This window comes from Papaver somniferum, chromosome 11, assembly GCF_003573695.1.
Source record: "Papaver somniferum cultivar HN1 chromosome 11, ASM357369v1, whole genome shotgun sequence".
NCBI lineage: Eukaryota > Viridiplantae > Streptophyta > Magnoliopsida > Ranunculales > Papaveraceae > Papaver > Papaver somniferum.
Genome location: NC_039368.1, coordinates 118,285,128 through 118,295,218, shown reverse-complemented (window position 1 = coordinate 118,295,218; position 10,091 = coordinate 118,285,128). Strand labels below are relative to the sequence as shown.

The 10,091-nt window shown below is 34.7% G+C and overlaps 1 pseudogene; it reads left to right on the top strand.

Moving 5' to 3' along the window:
- The first annotated feature begins 507 nt into the window (after positions 1-507).
- LOC113325555 lies at positions 508-607 on the top strand (annotated as a pseudogene).
- The last annotated feature ends 9,484 nt before the right edge of the window (positions 608-10,091 follow it).

Genomic DNA, 10,091 nt, shown 5'->3' with positions numbered 1-10,091 from the left:
TTAGTATAGCCAAAACCTGGGGGAGCATTAGAATTACTAAACTGACCTTGACTTTGGCCCTTAGACCACGAAAGGTTCGGATGGTTTCTCCAACCAGGATTATAGGTTTCTGAATATGGGTCAATCTTTTGACGGTTATCAAATCTAGTGTTATTATAAAGAGCATTGGCTTGCTCTTCAATATTCTGGCCTTCCCAAAAAGGCTCCACTCTACCACTAGTCTGGCCCACTTCTAAGGCTTCTAACCTTTTTGCTATAGCAGCAATTTTGGCATCTGATTCATAGCCTCCTTCTACCCTATTAACGTTTCCTCTACTTAAAAGAATTGTTTTCTGGGGTGCCCTACTATTTTCCCATTGCTGGGTTTTTTCGGCGATTTCATTAAAAAATTCCATCGCCGCATCAACAGTTTGGTTTTCAAATCCACCAGTGCATAGAGACTCAACCATGGTCGTTGTGGAATAATCTAAACCCTCATAAAGGATCTGAACTAGCCTAACCTTTTCTAAACCATGATGAGGACACTGGGATAATAAATCATTGAACCTTTCCAAATACCTATATAAAGATTCTCCCTCTTGTTGTGAAAATGTGCATATTTGCGTCCTAATAGACGATGTTTTGTGCCTAGGGAAAAACTTATTGAAAAAGGCAGATGTAAGTTGTTCATATGTCTCAATTGACTCGGAGTCCAAACTATAGCCACGACTTGGCCTTATCTTTCAGGGAAAATGGGAATAACCTAAGTTTCAAAGCATCATCTAAGCCTCTAATTCTTAGAGTACTACAAATTTCCTCAAAATCCCTAACATGGTAATAAGGGTTTTCATTTTCTTTCCCTAAAAAGATTGGGAGCATCTGTAAGGTCCCAGGTTTCAGTTCATAGGGTGCCTCCGTTTTAGCTAACTTAATACACGAAGGACGAGTAGTCCTAGTTGGATTCAACAAAGCTTTCAAAGTTGCCATTTCTGGCGCTATCGGAGCAACAGGGATTCTCTCCTCAGTCAAAGGACGTTCAAAAACAGACTCTTCAAAAGTCGGACTTTCTAGATTAAGGTAATCGAGACGCTTCGAACTACTAGGTTTCTCTTTAACAAATCTACCTAGTGCGTCTCTTTTACGTTCAGGCATACAAAAGAATTTTCTAAATTGGAAGGGTAAGCAAACACAGATCAAGGCCGACTCAACCAAATCAAACCTATTGATTTCTAGAAAACAAAAAGCATGATGACTCCACTTAGATTGTTTCTAGACCAGCTTCTAATCCTTCGAACGGGATTTCGTTACAATTTAAGCAAACCCCTCTGGAATCAATCCGAGTTAACGTAAGTTGAATAGAGGCGAGGGAAGCTCGGTGGAGCTTTGATACCCAAGGCCTTACCGGTATTACAAGGCGGCGCATTCACGCATTCAACTTACAGAAACCGTCAAGAATTTCGAAGTATGCTTAAAAGAGTAACCAATATTTTTCGAATGACTTTCCTGTTAAGCTAGTTACCCTATTGGTCTCGTTCTAGTCAAAATTTTAGGCTTAGGTTCGCATAGGTTACGTGCTCCTCAAGCGGGCAAGAAGAGAATGGTGATGAAATCCGAACCCTTATCTTGCTGACAGGGGATTCGCGAGTGTTAAGAATCTTACCTCCCGTTCCATACGGGGGATGAATTGGTTGTAGTCGACTCGGGCCACTGACTCCGATGTCTAGTGTACGAACCCAAGGTGCGTAGACAATATCGTAATTGTCCTCCTTCTCTGCAAACAGTTTATATTTAAAGTACCCTTCCGTAGGGTAATAATAAAAAAATAAAATAATATCCCAAAGTCCAAAAGTCCAAAAAGAAAAGAAAAATTACAAAAATAATAAACCCTAATACAGTTTTTTTTTTAAAAAAGAAAATAAACAAACCCTAAACTAAAATTGTCTAAAATAAAATTTTCTTCTTTTCTGTTCTTTTTGCTTTAATCTTTAGCTCCAAGTCTTTATGAAATCACCAAACTCTTTGGCTCAATTTTCTTTATGATCCAGAACCTGTAGACACAAGATAAATACCCAAAAACATAAAAAGAACAAAATAAATAAAAATAAAATAAATCTAAAACCCTAAAAACAAGTCCGCGTCGGCGTCGCCAAAAATTGATGTGATCTGTAGATAGTGGTAAAAGTGGTTCGATTCTCAGACTTGTGAAGGATATTAACTAGACTTAAATTCTAATATTAAAATATAAAACTCACTAAAAATTATAGCAAACTCAATCAAAGTTGATATCAATATTAAAAGAACACTGAGGCTAAGATTCCACTATTTTCCAAGTTCAAAGTGATTTAATCCAATATTTATATTCATGCAATTTTTTCGTTCAGTTTGATTCTAAACTATTGCAACAAGTAGATTCTCAAAATAACAAGTGTAAATCTGAAGCATAGAACATCAAAAACCTAGTTCCAAGCATGCTCTATCAAAATAAATAACAATTGCTTAACAAGAATCATTCAAACAATTTTCGCTCAAGGCAAAACAATCATAAAAATAATTGCAATAAATAAATAAATAAGAATATACCACTTTTTGTTGGAAAAATGGCTTCCTCTATCGCCTCAGCAATGGGGTTTAGCTCCTCATATTAATCACTTGCTCAAAATACATGTTTGTTGCTCAAAAGTTGATTAAAAAGAAGAGAAGGTATAAAACAGCGTGTTTGTAATGGATATAATTGTTACGAACCACTGTTACGAAGTACCCTAACACAATACTGTTGCGAACTCTGAATAATTGTTACAGAAATTGTGACAAACTGATTGAATTTGAAAGAAAAGGCCACGGATTTTGCGACTGTCTCTTACTGTTGTTCTGAGTTATTCTTCTTCTTCTCGCATGTATCTCTGCAACTTGGTGTTTTTGTGCTCTGTTATGTTCTAAACTTACCCAAAGTGTACGTAAGTCTTCTATGAGCTATCCCAACTCCTTTTATAGCCCACAGGTCGATTGAATCTCCCCCAAAATCTTCGCCTTTTTTTTTCTTTCCTTACAACAAAATCCTCGGTATTTTTCTTTTTCTTTTGGTACGTCTCTAAAAGAGTCTGATTGGGCCAAACACTTCTAAACCTGGTAGTAAATCCCACAACAGGATATTCTCTCCCTTTTTACACGTAAACTCCAAAAATATAACCATATCTGAGACTTTTTTCTTCTCCCCTGTTTTCTTTCACGCAACTTCCTTTCTCATCCAAACTCTTCCCAAATAGCAGAATATAATCCCAGCCGTTAATACACTCTCCCAAGTTTCACGTAATTTACTAAGCTAACAAAATAAACCCGATATACTTTCACTTTCCCTGATGGCCTCATTCGCCTAGATATGCATGAAAACTTGTTTTTCTGCGTATCTAGATCCTATACCATCCCTGTTTGACCAGACCAGGCCCAAACAATCCGTATAAACAAATAAAACCTGATAAAATGTCGTCAAAATCGACCCAGGAAGTTATGCAGAAGTTCGCAGGTGGAAGACGTGTTTTCCCGCCAAAACTGTGATGAAGATGGGAAGCCCCCTAACCAGAATAGGGTGCCATTATCCATGGGGTGTAAATAGCAGATATGGGGTGCAAGTAGCGGTGAGGTGCCCCTTATCAACTGAGTGCCTCTTATCCAAACTGAGAGTCCGCACAGTAGGTGTCCTCCGGGGTGCTTTTACCAACTTTTCGAGCCAATTTTTTCCAAAAATGTTTATTGGCCAAAAATACCTACAAATAAATAAAACACCATAATAAGTACAAAAATGAGCCCTAACAATATATAGAATCGAGACAAATCGGACACAAAAATGTGTCTATCAATTACCTACCAATTGTACAATCGGTAGTTTCATGATGTTCATTATCTAACTATTGTGGTAGTCGCCCCATATTCAAAATTTTCAAAAACCAATGGAATTTTGAATTTCTCTATTTTCACAATCGGTAATTTCGTGATGTTTATTATCTATCGATTGTGATAGTAGCCCCATATTTAAGTTTTTCGAAACAAAGCAAAAAAGAGAAGAACACAGTCATAATTGGTTGATAAAACCAATACTAAACTACCGATTATAAAAAGGCATATAGATATTTTTGAATCACTATGACATCCCATAACCACACCTATGAGATGGGAATAAAAAATTGGCCCTTAATTCCTTCGGGGTTACCCCCAAAAATGACAGGTTTTTTAAATACAACATTTTGTCGTATTCTTCTTTGATTATTGATTTGTGAAAACTACTGTAAACCCCATACTATATGGGTTTAAAATTAAGAAATCCCAAAATGGATCCTTCACTATCAACTCCATACTTTGAGAATTTAATATTTTTATGCCAAAAACTTTCAAATATGGGGCTTGTTTTGATTTTTTCTCGGTCGGTGACGTCACTGCTAAATTTTATTACCAAAAATAATCTCTACTATATATTTTTAGTTTTATAAAGAGAAACATTCATTTTATTTATTCCTATTTGAACTCGAGGGCTCTGGCGATTTTACCTAGGGTTTCCTTTTCTTCTCCCACCACTCTGGAATCCATTGATCTAATCAATTGATAACTCTTCAATCAATCTTTGATCAAGCTTCAACGGATCCCAGTCAATCATATTTGATATTAGGTATGATTATTTTTTTTACATGCAGAGATCTGAATTTTCTAGGTTTTTTTTTTATTTCAATCGTTTCCTCGCCGATATGGTTATTTTCAGTGTGTTAATAGATTTGGTTTTATGAATAGGATGATGATTTGAAGAATACTTGTCCGAGATTGACGATTATGTGAGGTTTTTGGAGGTTTCAATATCGCGATGAAATTGAGGGAAAAATATCAACAAATTCATCAAAAATGAATCAAAAAGATAAGTTTTGTTTCTTCTTATTATTCTACTATATCAATTGAATTTTGATTTCTTATTAGATTCAAACTATCAATCTCTCTTTTTCATCAATTGATTTTGTTGTTTCTGTTGGAATCAATTGATTCAGTTATTTTCAGTTCTTGAGAAGAACAGAGAAACGACATTTTTCTAGACGAAGATTCAACAATTAGGCATGTTTTTTATTTTGGTTTTACTGTTCAGATCTTTGGTTTTAGTTTTTGTTTTTGATTTGTGTTTGGTTCAAGTGTTTGGTTAGATCCCCGAACTCCTTCTTCATGGTAACTACTCCTACTACTAATCATCATTTTCAACATCATGATTCTCAAACTCTCTCTATGATTGCTTTTCATTAGCATCTATGTTTTGAATATGATAGTGAAGTTATTTGTTTATTTAATTTTTTATGTGATGATATATAACATGTGTAACTTTCGTCTACACACCCAATTTGCATGTGTAACTTTCTTATGCACATCCAATTAGCCCGTGTAACTCGCACTTACACATAAATATAGCTTCTTCCAGTTTTGAGTTTGTTTTTTATTTGAATTAACATGTGTAACTTGTGTCTATATATCCAGTAAGCATGTGTAACCTGTGTCTATATATCCAGTAAGAATGTGTAACTTGCTTCTAAACATCCAATTAGCATGTGTAACTCGCAGTTACACATAAATATAACTTCTTCCAGTTTTGAGTCTATTTTTTCTTTCAATTATCATGTGTAACTTGCGTCTACGTATCCAGTAAGCATGTGTAACTTGCTTCTACACATCCAATTAGCATGTGTAACTCGCAGTTATACATAAATATAACTTCTTCCAGTTCTGAGTCTGTTTTCCTTTCAATTAGCATGTGTAACTTTCTTCTACACATCCAATTAGCATGTATAACTTGCGTCCACACATCCATATAGCTTGTATACATACTTGATCCGGGATTTTCCAAGTATGAGTCTGTGTTTTTTCTTTTTAATTAGCATGTGTAACTTGCTAATGTTAAGTTCAAAGCGTGATTTCCTGAGCTGAGATGTAATTCTTTATAAAATTTTAACAGCTAACATGCTACACTTATGTTAACAAAACATGCTTGCATGGTTTTTTATGAAATTATTATCTTTCTTCTACTTTCTTCCTAAAATGTGGTTCTTACTAGCTAAAATTGATTGGCATGTGCTTTGACACTAATTAGTTTATCATTGTATCCAAAAGATCTAAGTCGAGGTGTATTCTTCAGTGGATATAGATACCTTTTGGTTCGTTAGTCATTGAAAGCATCTCACCTAGCGTGAAGAAGGTACTTATCTTGTAACTCCTAATTACACGTTATATGCAAGTTCATGACAAATGGATATGTTATTTCTAGTTACACTACCCAAATGCGTGTGTAACTTCTAATAACGCATTTCTTAGATGCATGCGAAATTAATTTATGTATTGATGTGTGTGTTGTTCTTTTAATCTCATAAAAGTTGATTTATGCATTGATGTTTGTACTGTTCTTTTTAATTTCGTTAATTTCATGGCTGCTTATTTGTTTCCAGATATGCAAGCGTTTTGGAATCGCTAACGACAAAAAGTGAAGGTAACATTTCTAAGATTTCGTTTTACGTATTTCGTGTTTTAGATCGTTTATTGTGTTTAATAACAATTGATAGAAAGACAAATTATTGTAAATGAAATTATTATTTCAATAACAATTGAATATATGTTTCTATTTTGAAGTGTAACTGTTGAGATACACATCCATGTGCATGTGTAACTTATGGATACACATCATTATGGATGTGTAATTTTTGGGTACACATGTCATATGCATGTGTAACTTTTAATTACACATGCCATATGCCTATATGTAACTGTTTCATGACATATGGATGTGTAACTTTTGGGTACTCATGACATATAGAAGTGTAACTTCTCGTTACATTTTCCTTACATATGTGTAACTTTACGTTACACATGCCATATGGATGTGTTGGGAGGTTGTGGTGGTCGACGGCGGCGATTGGTGGTCGGAGGTGGTGGTCGGCGGTGGTGGTAGTGGGTACATCATTTTAATATATTTTAATAATTTGGGCTTTACTATATTTAAATTTTACTTAATTAGGGGGTTGATAATATATATAAGGGTACAAAGGTCTTTTAATAATTCGGGACCCAGATTTAAACGTTTTTTAATTAGGGGCCTTATATTATGGGTAATCCATGAGTGGGGCCTTAGCCTAATTTCTCCTATTGATTTATCTTTTATTTTCTTCTTCAATATTGCTATTTTAGGGTTTTGATTTTTCATTTCTCGATTTTTTTCTGGTTTTTTGTTGGTTAATGAATTATCTATATTTTATTTTGTTTCTAATTTAATTTATGAATTTTTAGGGTTTAAAGATGGGAAAATTGAAAGATGTTTCCATTTTGTATAGTGAAGATAGTAAATTGAGAGATGAAATAGAGTGGTTCGGTGTAGTTAACGTTGTGATATTTCTGGTTGGTCACACCACTTAAAAAGTATCACACTAAACACGCATTTCATGTTAATTGTTGGAAGTATTTCAGTCACATAAATGTTGTTAATAATGGTCAATGGGTTAATGATAAACTAGGTCTTGAAACCCACTTGGTTAACCAATTTAGTTTTATAGGGTCTACTTCCCACCCCTATAGGAATAATGAGTTTCTGAATTGTATTTCCCGTGTATTATTGGGGAGGATAATCTAAACCTTCTCAGACCCACTACACTTCAAGAAGTCAGGGACACAATTAATCAAATGACGCACTGGACTTCTCCAGGGCCGGATGGTTTTCCTCCAAGCTTTTATAAAGAAAATATGGATTTTCTTTAACCAAATGTTTGGAAGACTGTAAAAAGTTTTTTCCATACCAAACACTTACTTAAAGAAATGAACCACGCTTTCCTGTCTCTTATCCCAAAAATCAACAACTCGTTTTCACCTGTTGATTTTCGGTATATTTCTATGTGCAATGCTAATTATAAGATCATTTTCATGATCATTTTAAAAAGAAAGAAACCACTAGTAAGCAAAACAACAATCCCTTTCCAGGCAGCATATGTCCCTAATAGACATATTCATGATAGTTGGTGCACTCCATGAAGAGGAAAAGGAAAAAAGACAGGCAAGGTGTTATGGGCTATGTTAGAGCACTGCTCGGTCGAACTCGCAAGCGTTGGTATCTCAAGCTTGTTCGTCAAGTTTAGTTGATCAAAACTATATACTGTATTTCTAGTCTACTCATAGATGTGTCTTGGATTAGGATATAATGTGTAGTTGAGCTTTAAACTTCACGACGTTCACCAATTGAAGAAGAAGATCTACTGGGTAGCTTGGAGGAACTTCATCAACAAAAGGTATATGGAGACTAAACTTATCTATCACTCAGAACTTTATTCTATTCTATCTTCTAATAAGACTAAGTCGTATAGCTATATATACTTTTACATTATACACATTTGATAGTTCGAGCCGAGTTTATATTATCTCGCTAATCAATTTCTCGAAATACGTGTTGGAATTTTTTTGCTTTAGCTATGTTCATCACATTCTTGACGATTTAGTTGAAAACAATATTTGTTGGAAACTAAATATTAAGTCAAAAGATGATCATGGGAAAATTACCTTGAACATCTTATATGATTTATGTGAGACAGTCATTTGATGTAAGATCGGAAAGTTTCGTATTGATCATTCGATCACTTGAAAATTAATTGAAGCTAATGGTATGTGTGAGATTACCATTGTCGTCTTGTAAGGATGTTTCAACGATTGAAATAAGAGTTTAAAACGATTACCCATGTCTGGATACAACACAGTATGCATACCTAGTATGCGAACTGTATTGTGATGATTCAGATACGGAACTCTTGTTTGCGTACCTAGTATGCGAACGGATTTACCTGAGAAGGTCCGGAACTCTTGTTTGCTTACCTAGTATGCGAACGGGTTTACCTGAGTTGGGTCCAGAACAGTTGTTCGCGAACCGGGTTTGTGAACGGCTTGACTCGGACAAGGTCCAGAGCTGCTGTACGCGTACCCAGTTTGCGAACACATTGGTTAAGTTCTAAAACTGGTGATGTATGATTCTCATACTCATGAACTAAAACATTTATGATTTAAGGAATGCAAACTTTGCAAACCGTGGCTTAATGTTCATGAATTGATTCTTGTATAAGTACTTTGCACGATTACGAATCAAACCGATTTCGTTTCAATTTATTCATGGATATTTCTATGATATAGCGAACTATTGAACAACTTTATTTGAAGAATGATTAGATTCATTTAATTATCTATCATAATTCATTAATCATCATATTTTATCTAGAAGTATTAGATGAATATGGTTAAGTTAAAAGTGTTCATATGGCTAACTTCGGTTATCAGTTATTGAGCCAACCCAATATACACATTTAGGTACGGTTATCCATATCTATGTATAAGTAGATTTCATTTGTGTATAACAAGTTAAGACCATCTAACGCTGGAGATTAATTGCTTAATTTCTAAGCAGACTTAGTCTGAATCTTAAATTAAGAGTTCATCTAACGGTGAATATTGAATGCTTTGTTACTAAGTTATCTTAGCTTTGATTGAAAGCAACCTTGATTTGAAATACTATATAAGGGAGAACTCTAGCAACTGGAAAACTTAATCCCGACACTTCCTTGTGTCATATTTACAAACTAGAGTCAATTCTCCTTTAACCTAGGTTTTCCAAATCTATAGTTAGGTAAACGACTTGAAGAATTCATTCGGGATTTGTGAAGCTAGATACAACTATTTTCTCTATAGTTGCGTATTCTGATATTACCTGTTCTATCGTATTGAGTTTTATCTTCTCTAAGATTTACTCGAGATTTATCTTCGATGGGTAAGATATAAAAAGTAATCACAAAAGTTCTTCGTCTCAGACTCTTGTGATTCCGCAATAACTTCTTCTATTAATCAGTTAGGTTATTGTGAGGTGAATAATATTTCTAGGATGCTCTTTGGGAGTATAAGACCGGATTATTAGTTGGTTCCTGTTCACCTTGATTTTTATACCAAAAGACAGAACAAAAAGAATAAAGGATAGACATATCTGTGGGAGACAGATTTATTTATAAGCCTTCGACTTTGGGTCGTAGCAACTCTTGGTTTTGGGTGAGATCATCTTATGGAATCAAGTGCACAGAATC